Source organism: Ornithorhynchus anatinus, chromosome 5, assembly GCF_004115215.2.
Source record: "Ornithorhynchus anatinus isolate Pmale09 chromosome 5, mOrnAna1.pri.v4, whole genome shotgun sequence".
NCBI classification, from domain to species: domain Eukaryota; kingdom Metazoa; phylum Chordata; class Mammalia; order Monotremata; family Ornithorhynchidae; genus Ornithorhynchus; species Ornithorhynchus anatinus.
The window spans coordinates 46,530,344-46,544,933 of record NC_041732.1 but is presented as its reverse complement, the minus strand read 5'-3'; the positions used below and the strand labels follow the sequence as shown (position 1 = coordinate 46,544,933).

The following is a 14,590-nucleotide window of genomic DNA, read 5'->3' as shown; positions in this document are numbered from 1 at the left end:
GGAGCAGGTTGGACACAGTCCTTGTTCCACATGGGGCTCACTGTCCAAGTAGGAGGGAGTAGTAGGATTTAATCCCCATTTTATAGATGAGAAAACTGAGGCACAGAGAAGTTAAGTGACTTGCCCAAGGTCAGACAGCAATTGGTAGACTTAGCAGAATTGCCAGAATTACCGGAGCCAGGAGTAGAATCCAGGTCCTCTGACGCCCAGTCCCATGCTCTTTCCATTAGACCACACTGATTCTCAAGCTTATTCTTAAAAGTTTACTAAGTAGACTTTGCATATGTCAGGGTGGTATTCCCAGATTTATACAACAGCAGCACAATTGTAGCCGTGATAAGCCAAAGCAACCCCAACATGAAGGAACCTGAAACAGATGCAGATTTTAGAAACAGCCTTCTCTCGCAGCTCATCCGGGGTTGTTGTCTAACCACTTTCCCTCCAAACCCTGCCAAGATCTGCTCTCCAGCCTTTCTCTTTCTATAGCTTAGAGTCTTACCTCTAAAAACAAGCAGATTGGGTCTTCTCTCTCTCCTTCTCAGCTGCCAGTCCATTCATACCACCATCAGTATTCCCTACTATTTCTTTATTCTCTCTCTTTTTTTAGTATGATTTAATGTTGGTGAAAGGAGCTAACGTGATCAGGCTGCCTTTCATTTTCTACTTGTCCCATAAATATCTCATAAAAATACTGGCTTGACCTTCAGATAAATTTAATGCTTATTTTGGTGGCATGCAAAACGCTCGAATATCTGTTTGGTACATATTTCTCTGGGTATGCATCTGCTTGTAGGGTGGAGATATTCTGGAAAATGCATTCTTCGATCAGCCCTTTACATTCTTTTGGTGGATTCCTTTTCCAATACCTCAAGTGCCAGTGTCTCCTTCCAATAATTCTCCAGCCAGTCCTTAAAATCTGCTTCTGATTTCCTCTTTTTCTTTCTTTTTTTATTTTTGTATGAGTTAATGTGGGTGAAAAGTACTATACTGACTACTCTTAAGTCCGAAGGCCACTATTTATTTTCTAAATCAGTAAATCTTGGAGTGAGTTCTAAGTTCCACTTAGTTCTATCCCCAGTTTTGGCCTAAGTGCACAACATTTATAAGTGAACAAGGTAATTCAGTCTTTTAGACCCATTGTATTCTTTTGCCTCTTTTGAAATGATCAACAGTGCAGCTGATTTGGCGAAATGGATCACAGGGTATGCGACACTGATGCCTGGTCACCGTAAAGGACCCAGGAGGGCTCAAATCATTTTTCTCTAACCTGTATCCACAATCAGGTGGTTAAGGTTTTTCAGGCATGGCTGACTTAGGCTGAATTTGTAAGCTAGTGAAAATTTTCCATTTCAGGTTTCTGAAATGTATCTGAGCTAGGGGCAAAGGCAAATTTGGACTCTCAAAATTAATTCCTTACTTCTGTGAATCAATACAAATCAAAAGCTGTAGCAAAAATACCAAGTAGTCAATAATTCTAGTCAACTCAGAAGTAATCGTAATGTATTCCGAGGGCTACATTTTTTTCTAGGAACTACGATTCGGGCATATTTGTTGTTTCAATTAGCCTGATTTAGTAGCTCAGTCAGAGGGCTGGAGCCTCTGGCACTCAATAGACTATAATTTGATTTCTAAAACTGCCAGTCAGATGCTGAGAAAATAAAAAATGATAAATCCATGGCATAACAATGGATGTACAGAGCGTCACACACTTAGCAGCACACCCATCAGAAAAATAAACAGTGTCAGTGGGATCATCACCTAGTATCCAGATCTTGTCAGAGTATATGCTGGGAGTTTCTGGCTTTCCATTGAGAACAAAGGTAGGTGACAGGGTGGAAGTTTCTTTCAGAAAGTGGTTTTCCTGAAGGGTTCCCTGTTATTCTAAACTACTCTAACTTGAGTGAAAGGTGCCAGATTGACAAGCCTGAAAACAGAAGTATTGTACCTGTTCTGGGGATAAATAAGGGGTTTCATTTTTCTAGGGCTGTCAATCTTATCCTTTTCACCATCTGTAAAATCAGAATTCCCCTCCTTAAAACTAATCCAATTTCACCTGTGGAATTGGGCCATGTGTACCTTTAAACCTCAATTCAGATCATGGGATTTCAAGGGAATTGTAGTTCCATCCTTTCTTCCTGGAAACTCCAAGCCCTACAGGGTTGGGTGGAGAAATCTTCATATAGTTAGGGCATCCAAAAGTCAGCTCATAAATCAAAGATCCCATCTCAGCTCTTCTACCAAATTGCTTTCAAGAATGATAACTTGCTTAGCAAGGAGAAGGAGAGATTATGAGGTGACATGGGCTAGCCTTAGGGTAAGCAGTTAGAAGCTGTGGGAGACTCACCTAGTCTTTCTAGTACTTTGGCAAGTCATTTAACTTCTCTGTGCCTCAGTTACTTCGCCTGTAAAATGGAGATTAACTGTGAACCTCACGTGGGACAACCTGATTACCCTGTGTCTACACCAGCACTTAGAACAGTGCTTGGCACATAGTAAGCGCTTAACAAATACCAACATTAATAATAATAATAATAATGTTGGTATTTGTTAAGCGCTTACTATGTGCCGAGCACTGTTCTAAGTGCTGGTGTAGACACAGGGTAATCAGGATGTCCCACGTGGGGCTCACAGTCTTAATCCCCATTTTACAGATGAGGTAACTGAGACACAGAGAAGTTAAGTGACTTGCCCACAGTCACACAGCTGACAAGTGGCAGAGCTGGGATTCAAACTCATGACCTCTGACTCCAAAGCCCATGCTCTTTCCACTGAGCCACGCTGCTTCTCTAGCCACGCTGCTTCTCTAGCCACGCTGCTTATTATTATTACTTTCTAAGACTTCAAGTAGGAGCTTCAAAAATAGGAGTGGGAGCTGAGGGACTTTTCCCTGTGCCATTCTGCAGCATCCCAGCTCGGCCAAGCCAAAAGTAGCGGCTACTATGGGGATGGGTAGAGAGCATGACCTTTCATTCCCCATTCCAGTTTGTATTTGATTAGACGAGCAGCATTGTTGAGCCCAGGAACTGAAAGGCAAGAAGAACTCAAGGATGGAGGAGTGACAGGAAGGAAATAAAGGTTGGAGAAGTGACAGGAAGCGGGGCCAGTGGAGAACTGAAAGAGGACTCTGGTTGGTCTAATTCAGGAAGGAAATCTGGTTAGGTGGGGATGCAGCAAAAGATACAGAGACACTTTTTTATGGTATTTGTTAAATGCTTATTATGTACCAGGCACTGTACTAAGTGCTGGGGTAGATACAAGCTAAACGGATTGGACACAGTCCATGTCCCACAAGAGGTTCGTAGTCTTAATCCCCATTTTAGAGATCAGGTAACTGAGGCACAGAGAAGTGAAATGACTTGTCCGAGGTAACACAGCAGACAAGTGGTGGAGCTGGGATTAGAACCCAAGTCCTTCTGACTTCCAAACTCATGTTCTATCTACTAGACCACACTGCTTCTTATTTGAGGAAATGTATGTATAGCTGTTCTTAGTATTTACTGAAGCTACCATTGATACACCTATGGGTTCATGAGTGACTAAAAAGGCCGATGTTGGACCCACATTCACGATGATATTGTGCACACACAAAGGCTCTCCCTTGTTGTGCTGTCGGGCTCATCGTTTGCAGCTCCTGAAGCTGTTTTCACTTTTGTTTCCTTGTCTTATGATTCTTACAAAGCTTTGCCTCTGAAAGAAACACGGCTCTTTGATTACAGTTTGCATATGCTGCTGGATCTGATGCAATTGACTCCTAGTTTTCACCTAGGATGCAGCACTATCCCAGCACAAGTGTGACGTATACCACAGTGCACTAAAACTGTTTTCAGTAATAGCGAGAGTTTACTTTTTCTCACTTGGGCCCCTTGTATGCGTCACAAAACTGTTGGTTATGTCCAACAGTCCCAGTGGCTGGTAGTTCAGGTATGGTTGGTGCCCGAGAAGAGACTATCTCGGGCAATTACTCAGCAACAGACCCTGCTGGGCCTCCAAACAGTGTGGAATAAATGTAGTGTCTGGGAGCTCATCCAGGAAAGCACATTCTACTGTGTTTGAACATGGAAAGGAGCATGGCCTAGTGGAAAGAGCATGGACACAGGAGTCAAAATGGCCTTGTTCTAATTTCAGCTCTGCCTCTTGTTTGCTGTGTGACCATGGGCAAATCACTTAACTTCTCTGTGCTTGGGTTATCTCATCTGTTAATACTGTGAGCTCCATGTGGGACATGAACTTTGCCCAACCTGATTAGCTCATATCTATCCCAGTGCTTAGTGTCTGGCACATAGTAAGCGCTTTAACAAATACCATTAGAAAAAAAAGATTTTGCTCAAGTTAATACAATGATTTAAATTTGGTAGAGATATGGAAAATAACCGTACATGCGATATCCTGGGACTCAGCGCCAATAAAAGATTTGGAAGTCCAAAAGTGTCCATTAAGGTATGGGTGAGACGATGTTAAACAGAAAGGGTTCTTTCTTTATTTTTTTTGAAAGCAACAATGGCAGTAAAAAATCAACTTTAATTGATTAAAACCAAGCTAAGTTTGTTTTTTTTTTAATCCAGAAATATAGTTGAAGTCTGCTCTAAAGTTGTTTTTGGCAGGTATAGTAGGGAAGCAAAAACAGCTTTTGCTTACTGTACAGTGGTTTTGGTAAGCCATGAAGTCTTAAAAAACCAGTATCCCAAAATGGGTTCCAAGATGGTTAACATTAAATTGGGATCTGTGCAACAGTGAACTCCCTTAGAGTAGAGAGTCATTGTAGATTTGACATCATTGCTTGATTGTCTGCTTTCCTTGGGGATTTTGAGCAGTGTCCCTAAACATTTCACTATTATGCAAAACTTGCTTGCAACGCTCCAGTAACTGATTCATTGGTCATTCATTCATTCAGTAGTATTTATTGAACACTATGTGCAGAGCACTGTACTAAGTGCTTGGAATGTACAAATCGACAACAGATACAGTCCCTGCTCAATGACGGGCTTACAGTCTAATCCAGGGCTTACAGTCTAATCAGGTCATGTCTTTCCATTTGCAAGAAACCTCTTTTCTCCCTCCCCCACCCCCACAAATCCACCAAATAATATCCCCCTCCAGCTGCAAAGAAGCATAGCCTAGTGGAAAGTGTCAGGAATCCTGGATTTGCACCCTTGTGTGATTTTGAAAAAGTCATTTAACCTCTCTGGCCTCAGTTTCCTCATCTGTAAGATACCTGCTCTCCCTAACTCTTAGAATGTAAGTCCCTTTTGGGAGAGGAACTGTGTCTAATCTGATTATCTAGTATCTAGGAAAACTAGAACAATGCCTAGAACTTAAAAGGCACATAATAAATTTCATAACTAACTCCTAAAAAGCACCTCTTCCTCCAGGAGGAATTCCCTAAGTAATCTCTACCTCTCTGGTCATGTTACCCCACCTTAGGACCAATATGTATATATATCATTTGTATCTGTGTTATATATTTTTTAATGTTTGTAGTGTGTGTCTATTTGTGGCTTACAATTCACCTGGGGTGGGTGGGGAAAGAAGCCGGAGAAGCAGGCAGGAAGCAAATCCTTTACTTCCTATGTGTGTACCCAAGTCCCGTATATAAACTGCTCAGCACACAGTAGCTGTTCAATGGATGCTGCTAGTGCTAACACTGGTTCTTTTATGGAATCCACATTTCTAGGAAAGATTAACAAAAATGTTGAAAGTGCTTCTCTCCGCCCTTCATTCTTACACACATTTTGAAGAAAATGAATCTACTGCTTCTTAGAAATGTGGGCTATGAAGCAAGGGGCAAATCTGGTAACAAACTGCAAAAGGCTAATTGATTCATGATGCCTCAACTGTGTTGAAATTCATTATCCAGATTACTTTAGGGTAATTCCATACTAGTTCAGAAAAGCTTTCTGTGAGGTCATACAGATAGGACATCTTTTCTTTTACACTGTCGCCTAAATGGCCTCAGAATCTGGCTGATTGACAGGTGTACTAAAAGGTGTTAAGGGTTTTGTGATCCCCCTCTTCACACAATCTAGTGGATAAGGCGTGGGAAGGAGGCAAGACTCCCTTCCCACCAGACGGCAGTCTTTTTTTATGGTATCTCTGTGCCAGGCACTATTCTAAGCACTGGGGTAGCCACAAGATAAACAGGTTGGACACAGTCCATGTTCCACATGGGGCTCACAGTTTTAATGCCCATTTTACAAATGAGGTAACTGAGGCACAGAGAAATTAAGTGATTTGCCCAAGATCACATAGTAGACGAGTACCGGATCTGGGATTAGAACCCAGGTCCTTCTAGCTCCTTCTATCTTCAGAGAGGTGGGTTCCTAGGTCATTCAGGAAGTATCCACAGGGAAGCCACCCCCTGACCAACCTTTCCTGCTTACTAGAGGCAGGGTCAGATTAACCCTGGGACAAAGGAGTATCTACTCTAACCCTTGCATCTCTAGAAGCAGCCAAAGCCACTCCCTGGGAAAATCCTTGTGTGTTAGCCTGAAACACATCAGCCTAAGCCACTCACAGAAGTTATTTTCCTTGGCAGGACACTCAGCTACCTGATTCTGAGTGGGTATTTGGTTCAGTGCCAAGAGCTCCTCTCACTACCCCACTCTCACAGGTGGGCTCTGAGATCACCCCAAACCTGGTCTGGCTGCAGTCCAGTAGCACCCCAAAGCCCGGGTCTGACTGAAAGTTAGCCTTCTATGTGAGCAAGACTTTAGTATTCATTCTCAAGCCACTTTTTGATCTCTTTAAAATGAACCTGCACTTGTTGGGCCTGTTAGAAACAAGGAGGTCTGTTCGCTTTCTTTTTTTACATTCTTTCGAACTGCTGGGTTATTGGTCTCAAAGGCACATTCATTATTTCTCATTTCAGGACCCGCTTCCGGGGGTTAAATGAGTTAAGGGCAGAGTCACAGAGTGGGCAGCATCTGGCTGAGGGTGGTTGAAAATTCGAAAGCACCCAACCTTCTCTGCCCAAGTCAGAAACAATGCCTTTGTTGACAGGGACCCGGGAGAGGAATACATTGACTCTGGAGCAAGCAGAGTGATCAGGGTACCTCTGGAGAAGTTGTCTGAGTTCTGGGATTTAGCCAGGCAATGATAAACTTCCAAATGGCATTTTTTTCACCTCAGGATAGCCAACTCTGTGCCCATTTCAAGCATCCTCGAGTTCTCACTTAATTTCTTTGTTTTAAAGCTCCCCGCTTCTACTGCAAAGAGTCCAAGGTAGTTGCTATGATGTACATGGGATCTTCCCTAACACACTGCATTGAAGAGAAAGAACACAAGCTTAGGCCTAGCTGATTTTCGTGCTTCTGGTCTGCTACTGTTGCATTGGCTATTTTACAGTCATAGGCTGAAAGGAAAATGTTTAAACTGCTTTTCTACTCTTCCAGACATACATACATGATATCAAAGAAGGCCAACTGGAGTTCCACAGGGTTCTTTTGTGCGGTCCCTGGGCAGTGCCAGTTGATGTCTACCAATTAATCCCTGGTTAAAAAAAAAATCAACAGAATTATTAAACCAGGCTACCCTTTTTTTCTGCCAACTCCAAATCTTAAGCCAGTGAATTGAGAAAGATTCAGAAAGAATTAAAAGTGATAAACTTCTTGTATGAGTTGCCAGCAATGGTTGTTACCTGGGATGTTTACTTTTAATAAGTTTTCCCTCACTGGATGTTATTAGTTTATGTGTTTATAAACACAGGGATTTTTCTTGCTCAGAATTATTTCTTGCAGTGGAGTTTCTTCTCCTGATTTGATTTCTTTCCCTAAGGTTTAGGGTTTTAATGGCTTTCCTTCATCGCTAATATTGTTTGCTCTCTTCCTGGATTCTGTTTTAAAATCCTTTTTGTTTGGTTTTTAAAAATACAAATTATTTGTAGAATTGTGTATATATATAAATTACTTTACACTTCTCCTTCCTAATTCACTCCCATACCCACTGGCCCTGCCAGTGTTCCAGATATTTAACTCTCTTCTCAAACCTCCTGTCCCCCTTGCCCCCATCATCGCTTTCCCCTAATGACCTGGCCCCATACTTCATCAGCAAAATTGAAGCTATCAGGCTTGATCTCCCTAAAATCTGCCCTGTTCCTCTCCTATCCCTCCTGCTCCCCCATCCTCTTCGACTCTCCCTGTATTCCCTGCAGTAACTCAAAATTAAAACTCTCACTTTCTCTCTGAATCTACCCCCTCCACCTGTGCTTCTGACTCCATCCCTTCATACATTTTTAAAACACTTGCCCCTCCTTTCTTCTCTCTTGACTGCCAACTTCAACTGTTTACTTTTCCACAGGTTCTTCCCCACTGCTTTCAAACATACTCATTTATCCCCTATCCTAAAAAAACCTTTCTTTGACCTCATGGCTCCCTTCACTTATTGCCCCATCTCCCTCTTACCATCTCTCTCCAAATTTCTTGAAAGAGTTGTTTACACCTGCTGTCTCCACTTCCTCTCCTTCAATTCTCTCCTAGATCCCCTCCAATCTGGCTTCTGCCCTCTTTATTCCTCCAAAACAGGCCTCTCTAAGGTAAACAGTGACCTTCTTCTCACCAAATCTGATGACCTTTACTCCATCCTAGTCCTCCTAGACCTCTCAGCCACCTTTGACACTATAGACCACCCCTCCTCTATGAAATATTACCCAACCTTGGATTCACTGTCACTGTCTTCTCTTGACAGCTCCTTCTCAGTCTCTTTTGCTGGTTTCTCCTCTGCCTCCCACCCTCTGACAGTAGGGGCCCCTCAGGGCTTAGTTCTAGGTCCCCTTCTATTTTCCCTTTACACCCACGAGCTTGGAGAACACATTTGCTCCCATGGCTGCAGTATCTCCAGCCCTGACCTCTCTCCTTCCCTGCAATCTTGCATTTCCTCCTGACTTCAAGATATATAATAATAATGATAATTGTGGTATTTGCCAAGTGCTTACTATGTGCCAGGCACTGTACTAAACACTGGGGTGGATACAAGTGAATCGGGTTAGCCACAGTCCCTGCTTAATGTGGGGCTCACAGTCTCGATCCCTGTTTTACAGATGAGATAACTAAGGCCCAGAGAAGTGAAGTGACTTGCCCAAGGTCACAGAGCAGACAAAAGCCAGATCCGGAATTAGAACCCATGACCTCCTACTCCCAGTCCTGTGCTCTATCCATTACGCCTTGCCTTTTCTCATGGATGGCCTGCTGACACCTCAAATTAAACATCAAAAACTAAACTCCTTATCTTCCCACCCAAACCTTGTCCTCTCTCTGTCTTTCCTATCAATGTAGACAACACCACTATCCACCCTATCTCACAAGCCCGTAACCTAGGCATTGTCCTCCACTCACTTCTCTCAGTCTACCCACATATTCAATCTGTAACCAAATCCAGTTGGTTCTACCTTCACAACATTGCTAAAATCCACCCTCTAGTCTCCACACAAAATGCTACCATGTTGATCCTAGCACTTATCCTATCTCATCTTGACTACTGCATCTGGTTCCTTGGTGATCTCTGGGCCTCCTGTCTCTCTCTCCTCTAATGGCCCATCCACCTCTGCATCGGACCGAAACATTTGGGGAGGCACCATGTTCACATAGGTGGTTTTTCCAAGGGGAGGCTCATCCACTGCATCCTGGTTGTGTTGACCCCTGCGGTTTCCCCAAATGCGGGAAACTCAACTAAATAATTTGGGGGCGGGGGGACTGTGTTGGTGCTCTCCCCCTTATTATTTCCCCAGAAGCAGCAAGGCATAATAGATAGAGCACGGGTCTGGGAGCCAGAATGTCATAGGTTCTAATCCTGCTTCCGAGACTTAATAATAATAATAATGTTGGTATTTGTTAAGCGCTTACTATGTGCAGAGCACTGTTCTAAGCGCTGAGGTAAACACAGGGGAATCCGGTTGTCCCACGTGGGGCTCACAGTCTTAATCCCCATTTTACAGATGAGGGAACTGAGGCACAGAGAAGTGAAGTGACTTGCCCACAGTCACACAGCTGACAAGTGGCAGAGCCGGGATTCGAACTCATGGACCCTGACTCCAAAGCCCGTGCTCTTTCCACTGCACCACGCTGCTTCTCAAAATAATAATGCTAGTATTTTGTTAAGCACTTACTATGTGCAGAGCACTGTTCTAAGCACTGGGGTAGATACAGGGTAATCAGGTTGTCCCACGTGGGGCTCACGGTCTTAATCCCCATTTTACAGATGAGGTAACTGAGGCACAGAGAAGTTAAGTGACTTGCCCACAGTCACACAGCTGACAAGTGGCAGAGCGGGGATTCGAACCCGTGACCTCTGACTCCCAAGCCCATGCTCATTCCACTGAGCCACACTGAGACTTGTCTAATGTGTGACCTTGGACAAGTCACTTAACTTCTCTGGGCCTCAGTTACTTTATCTGTAAAATGGGGATTGAGACTGTGGGCCCACCTGAGACAGGGACTCTGTCCCACCCGATTTGCTTGCCCCCAGCGCTTAGTATAATGCCTGGTATATAGTAAGGGCTTAACATACCATAATAATCATTATTATTATTTAAAGCCCTCAATTAATTTGCCCCTTCCTACCTCACCTCAGTAATCTCATACTTCAGCCCAGGTTGCACACTCCACTCCTCAAGCACCAATTTACTCACTGTGCCCCAATCTCATCTATCTCTCCTCTGACCCCTTTCCCACATACCACATACGAGCAGCAGTGTGGCATTGTGGTTAGAGCATGGGCCTGGGTATCAGGAGGTCATGGGTTCTAATCCTGGCTCCATCTCTTTTCTGCTATGTGACCTTGGGTAATTCACTTCACTTCTCTGGGCCTCAGTTACCTCATTTATAAAATGGGGATTTGAGACTCTGAGCCCTACTTGGGACAAGAACTATATCCAATCTGATTAGTTTGCATCTTCCCCAGTGCTTAGGACAGTGCTTCACACATAGTAAGCACTTAACAAATACCATCATTATTATTATTATTGCTATCCTTACCCTAGCCTGGAACTCCCTCCCCCTCCATATACATCAGACCCCCACCCTCTCCACCTTCAAACATTATTAACATCACATCTTCTCCCAGAGGCCTTCCCCAATTAAGCCCTCTCTTCCCTAGCTCACTCTCCCCTCTGTGTTGTCTATACGCATGGATCTGTGACCTTTGGACGTTTAATATTCACCCAACCCCAACTCCACAGCACTTGTGTACATATCTTTAACTTATGTATTTTGAATTATTTATTCATACTAATGTCTGTCTCCCTCGCTAGACTGTACGCTCATTATAACCAGGGAATGTGGATGCTAATTCTGTTGTTCTCTCCCAAGTGCTTAGTACAGTGCTCTGCACATAGTAAGCACATTGATTGATAGTATTGAGAGAGGGAGATTGTTCCTTGAACAATACCACATTGCCTATGTTGACTGCAGTATATGCTAAAGAAACTATTAGCTATACGTTGGAATAAGCATTAAGGTTTATCACTCTTGAACTTCAAGATTCATCAAATCCTCATTCTCTCAAGATGAGTGAGTCACTAATTAGTCACCACTAGGCAAAATGCCATGCCAGCAAGATATGAATAGGAGACAATTAGATCTCAAAACAGTGATTTAGGACTGCTAGTGCTTGACATAGCAGCAATGTTATCTGCCTCTAGTTCATTTTAGACTCAATTAATTTATCCACTGAAGAACTCAGTCCTTGGTAATAGTAACAAATTAATGTATCATTTATATTTATTAAGCACTATATTACTGATAGCATGTTTTTCAGCTATGTAATGCCCATTTTTAGAGGAGACAAAGGCATGGGGAGCTAAGAGATTTGCTAAAGGAAATCAGGGGTGGAGGCAGAATTAGTATTTAAGAGTTTTTTGGATCCTTGATCGCCAACTTAGTGAGCTGGGTCAAGCTGTAACTCAAGAATGTAAGGGCCATTTTTCCTGGAAAGCATTTTAACCTTTATCAAGAATATATGTATTAAAAAAATTAAAGAAATTGATAAAATCGGCTGCAATGAGTTCTCTACTATTCAGAGAAAAATGACTATTCGAAGAGTCTTCTTTCTCTTTCATTGTTACTACAGAAGGGAGTGCTTCTTGAAGATTTAATAATGCTGGATAACCACCTACCCCCCACAGAGTGCTAAATGATTCATCATTTAATCGTATTAAAGGGCTATGAACTACTGAAAAGACTAATGCTCTGTAAATATCAGAACAAACAAAATACATCTCCAAGTAACAAATTTTATGATTATTATTATTTCAGGGCTGTCCTAGTGATATCCTCAAAAACTTTGAAATGAAAATGACTTCCCTCCCTAAAATTTGGATCTTCAGAAAGGAAAAATAATTCATTCCTCCCTTCATTTTGGGGTGTCTGCTATTCGGGGTGTCCGTTATTTTGTCCCTCTGGTCATTCTTCTTTCTGCCCTAACCTCTTGCCTTTTTATAATATCTTAAATCCCCCTTTTCAACTTATCTCAATACAAGAGACAGAGAAAGAGACGGATAAAGGGTCAGCTTGGGGAAATGTGAGGAAATGGGTTATACGTTGACAAACACAGAGTGGGTAGCAGAGAAAGAGAGAGTGAGAGACAAGAATAGGCAGAGACACCAGAGAAAAGGCAGAACACACAGACTTTGGTTTTGCCCTTTAGGGGGCAATGTAAGCAACAAATGACTATTAACCGACTTAAAACTCTGCTCCAACCGACCTGACCCACAGGTTTCAAGTTTCCAAAGCTGGTTGGGGCCGACCCTGAGTCGATAGGATGGTCAGGGGTCCAGATTTATGCTGGAGAGACTGGTTTTGAGCTGGCATATCCTCTGCCTAGTTCTGATATGGTCCTGGGTGGAGGTTTTTATACCCATTTACTGTGCCAAATCCTCTCTCCTCTATGACTCCTGTCACCAGGTTTCACAGATCGAACATTGCTCAGATTTCACACTGACCTGGGAGAGGGAACACAAAGAATCTGGAGCAGGTGAAGCTTTCAGGGGGTCTCACTGGGGAAATGTACTCTAGGATTGTGTGAAATCATCGCGGAGCTTCGAAATGATGCCTATCACATTATCACATTACTCTGTGTGTCTGGCATAGAACATGTAACATCATGTATGTCCAGAATTTGAGAGGCCATCCTATGAGAAGAATATAGTCAGGTTCAGGCTTGTTTGAACAGACTTCCAGTCCTCTGAATCCACCCCCTTCCCTTTGTCCACTTTTCAGATCAGAGGGACTGAGGAGATGCAATTTAGCTGCTCTTGTACTTATGCAGAAGATCCACCCAAATAAAGTTATCTCTTAGATTGCAAGAATTATATTCAACAGACATCTTTGATGACTTTAAAATCATACATATTTACTTTTAACTAGTAGCTTGAAAGAGCCATGGCCTCTGAACACACTTTACTGCCTCTTAGCCTGGCTTAGCCCTCGGCCAAGGCTCCTCAGACTCTAAATACTCTGGCCAACTGCCTACTGGTGAAATAACATCCAGGCTATTTGCAGTCCCTGAGATTTGGGAGTGGGGTTGGGAAGGGCCTGGAAGCAACAGACCTGATCGGCGAGGGCTTGTCTTTTTATATACAGTTGTCCTTTGTGCTTGAATAAGGTGCCAGTGATGGGTGAAATTCACCTGTGGGTGCATGGGTAGCTAAAAGAGGCCAAGTCCTGACTACCTTGTAGTATACACCGACTATCCTTTGCTCTATCTTTCACTTGGGGTGGTACCTCCTAAGCACTTTAATACTCACCCCACCCCCACAGCACTTATGTACGTTGCTTATATGCTGTTTTCCATGTCTGTAATTTAGTTTAATATCTATCTCTTCAACTAGATTGTAAGCTCCTTGAAGGCAGAGATCAGGTCTACCAACTCTACTGTCCCAAATGCTTAAGACAGTGCTCTGCCCACACAGTAAGTGTCAATAGCATCAATGAATTGATTGATAGGATAAATTGAACTAGTTGGCCCCACTATGCATCCCTGTTTTACTTCATAGGCAGTGGGGATTGAATTGGACAGGGTAGACTCAGTGTTGATAGACAGTCAATCAGTCAATCATATTTACTGAGGGCCTACTATGTGCAGAATACTGTACTAAACACTTGGGAGAATACAATACAACAAAAATGATAATAATACAATAATAATAATTCTGCCAGCCATGCCTCATGAAGTAGTCTCGGAACCTAGATGAATTTTTTAGGGCAGTTAGATTTGCTAAACAAGCTCTTCTCCACCTCATCTCCTTGCTGTTATTGTCTTTCTCAGTTATTCATTTTGGTTCCTATCAAAAAGTGTCTGTAGGGTTTGTGCCTACTGGAACTCTAAACTGTGAGAATCGTCATAGTTTGGTCATGGATTAAGGTTTCTTGGGGCTGGGTGGGCCAGAAAGAGGGTTGAAAACAGAGGGTGCTGGTGGAATGGCCATCGAAGAAATACATGAACTTTGGGAAACTAGAACCCTGACCTACTTGCCGGGGTTGCCTAGGGAAAACTCCACCATGTTTATTGGTCCCTTCATTACTTCCCTCTCTCCCCTCACTGCTTTCTGTTTTCTCTCAAACTTCCCCCTCTTATGTTTCTTAACTTTCTCCCTTTCTAACAT

At 42.9% G+C, this 14,590-nt stretch overlaps 1 non-coding gene across 1 annotated transcript; it reads left to right on the top strand.

Moving 5' to 3' along the window:
• Positions 1 to 9,547: 9,547 nt before the first annotated feature.
• On the top strand, positions 9,548 to 9,704 carry LOC114812348. The gene has a single exon (XR_003760004.1). It is a non-coding gene; the product is annotated as a U1 spliceosomal RNA (small nuclear RNA).
• The last annotated feature ends 4,886 nt before the right edge of the window (positions 9,705 to 14,590 follow it).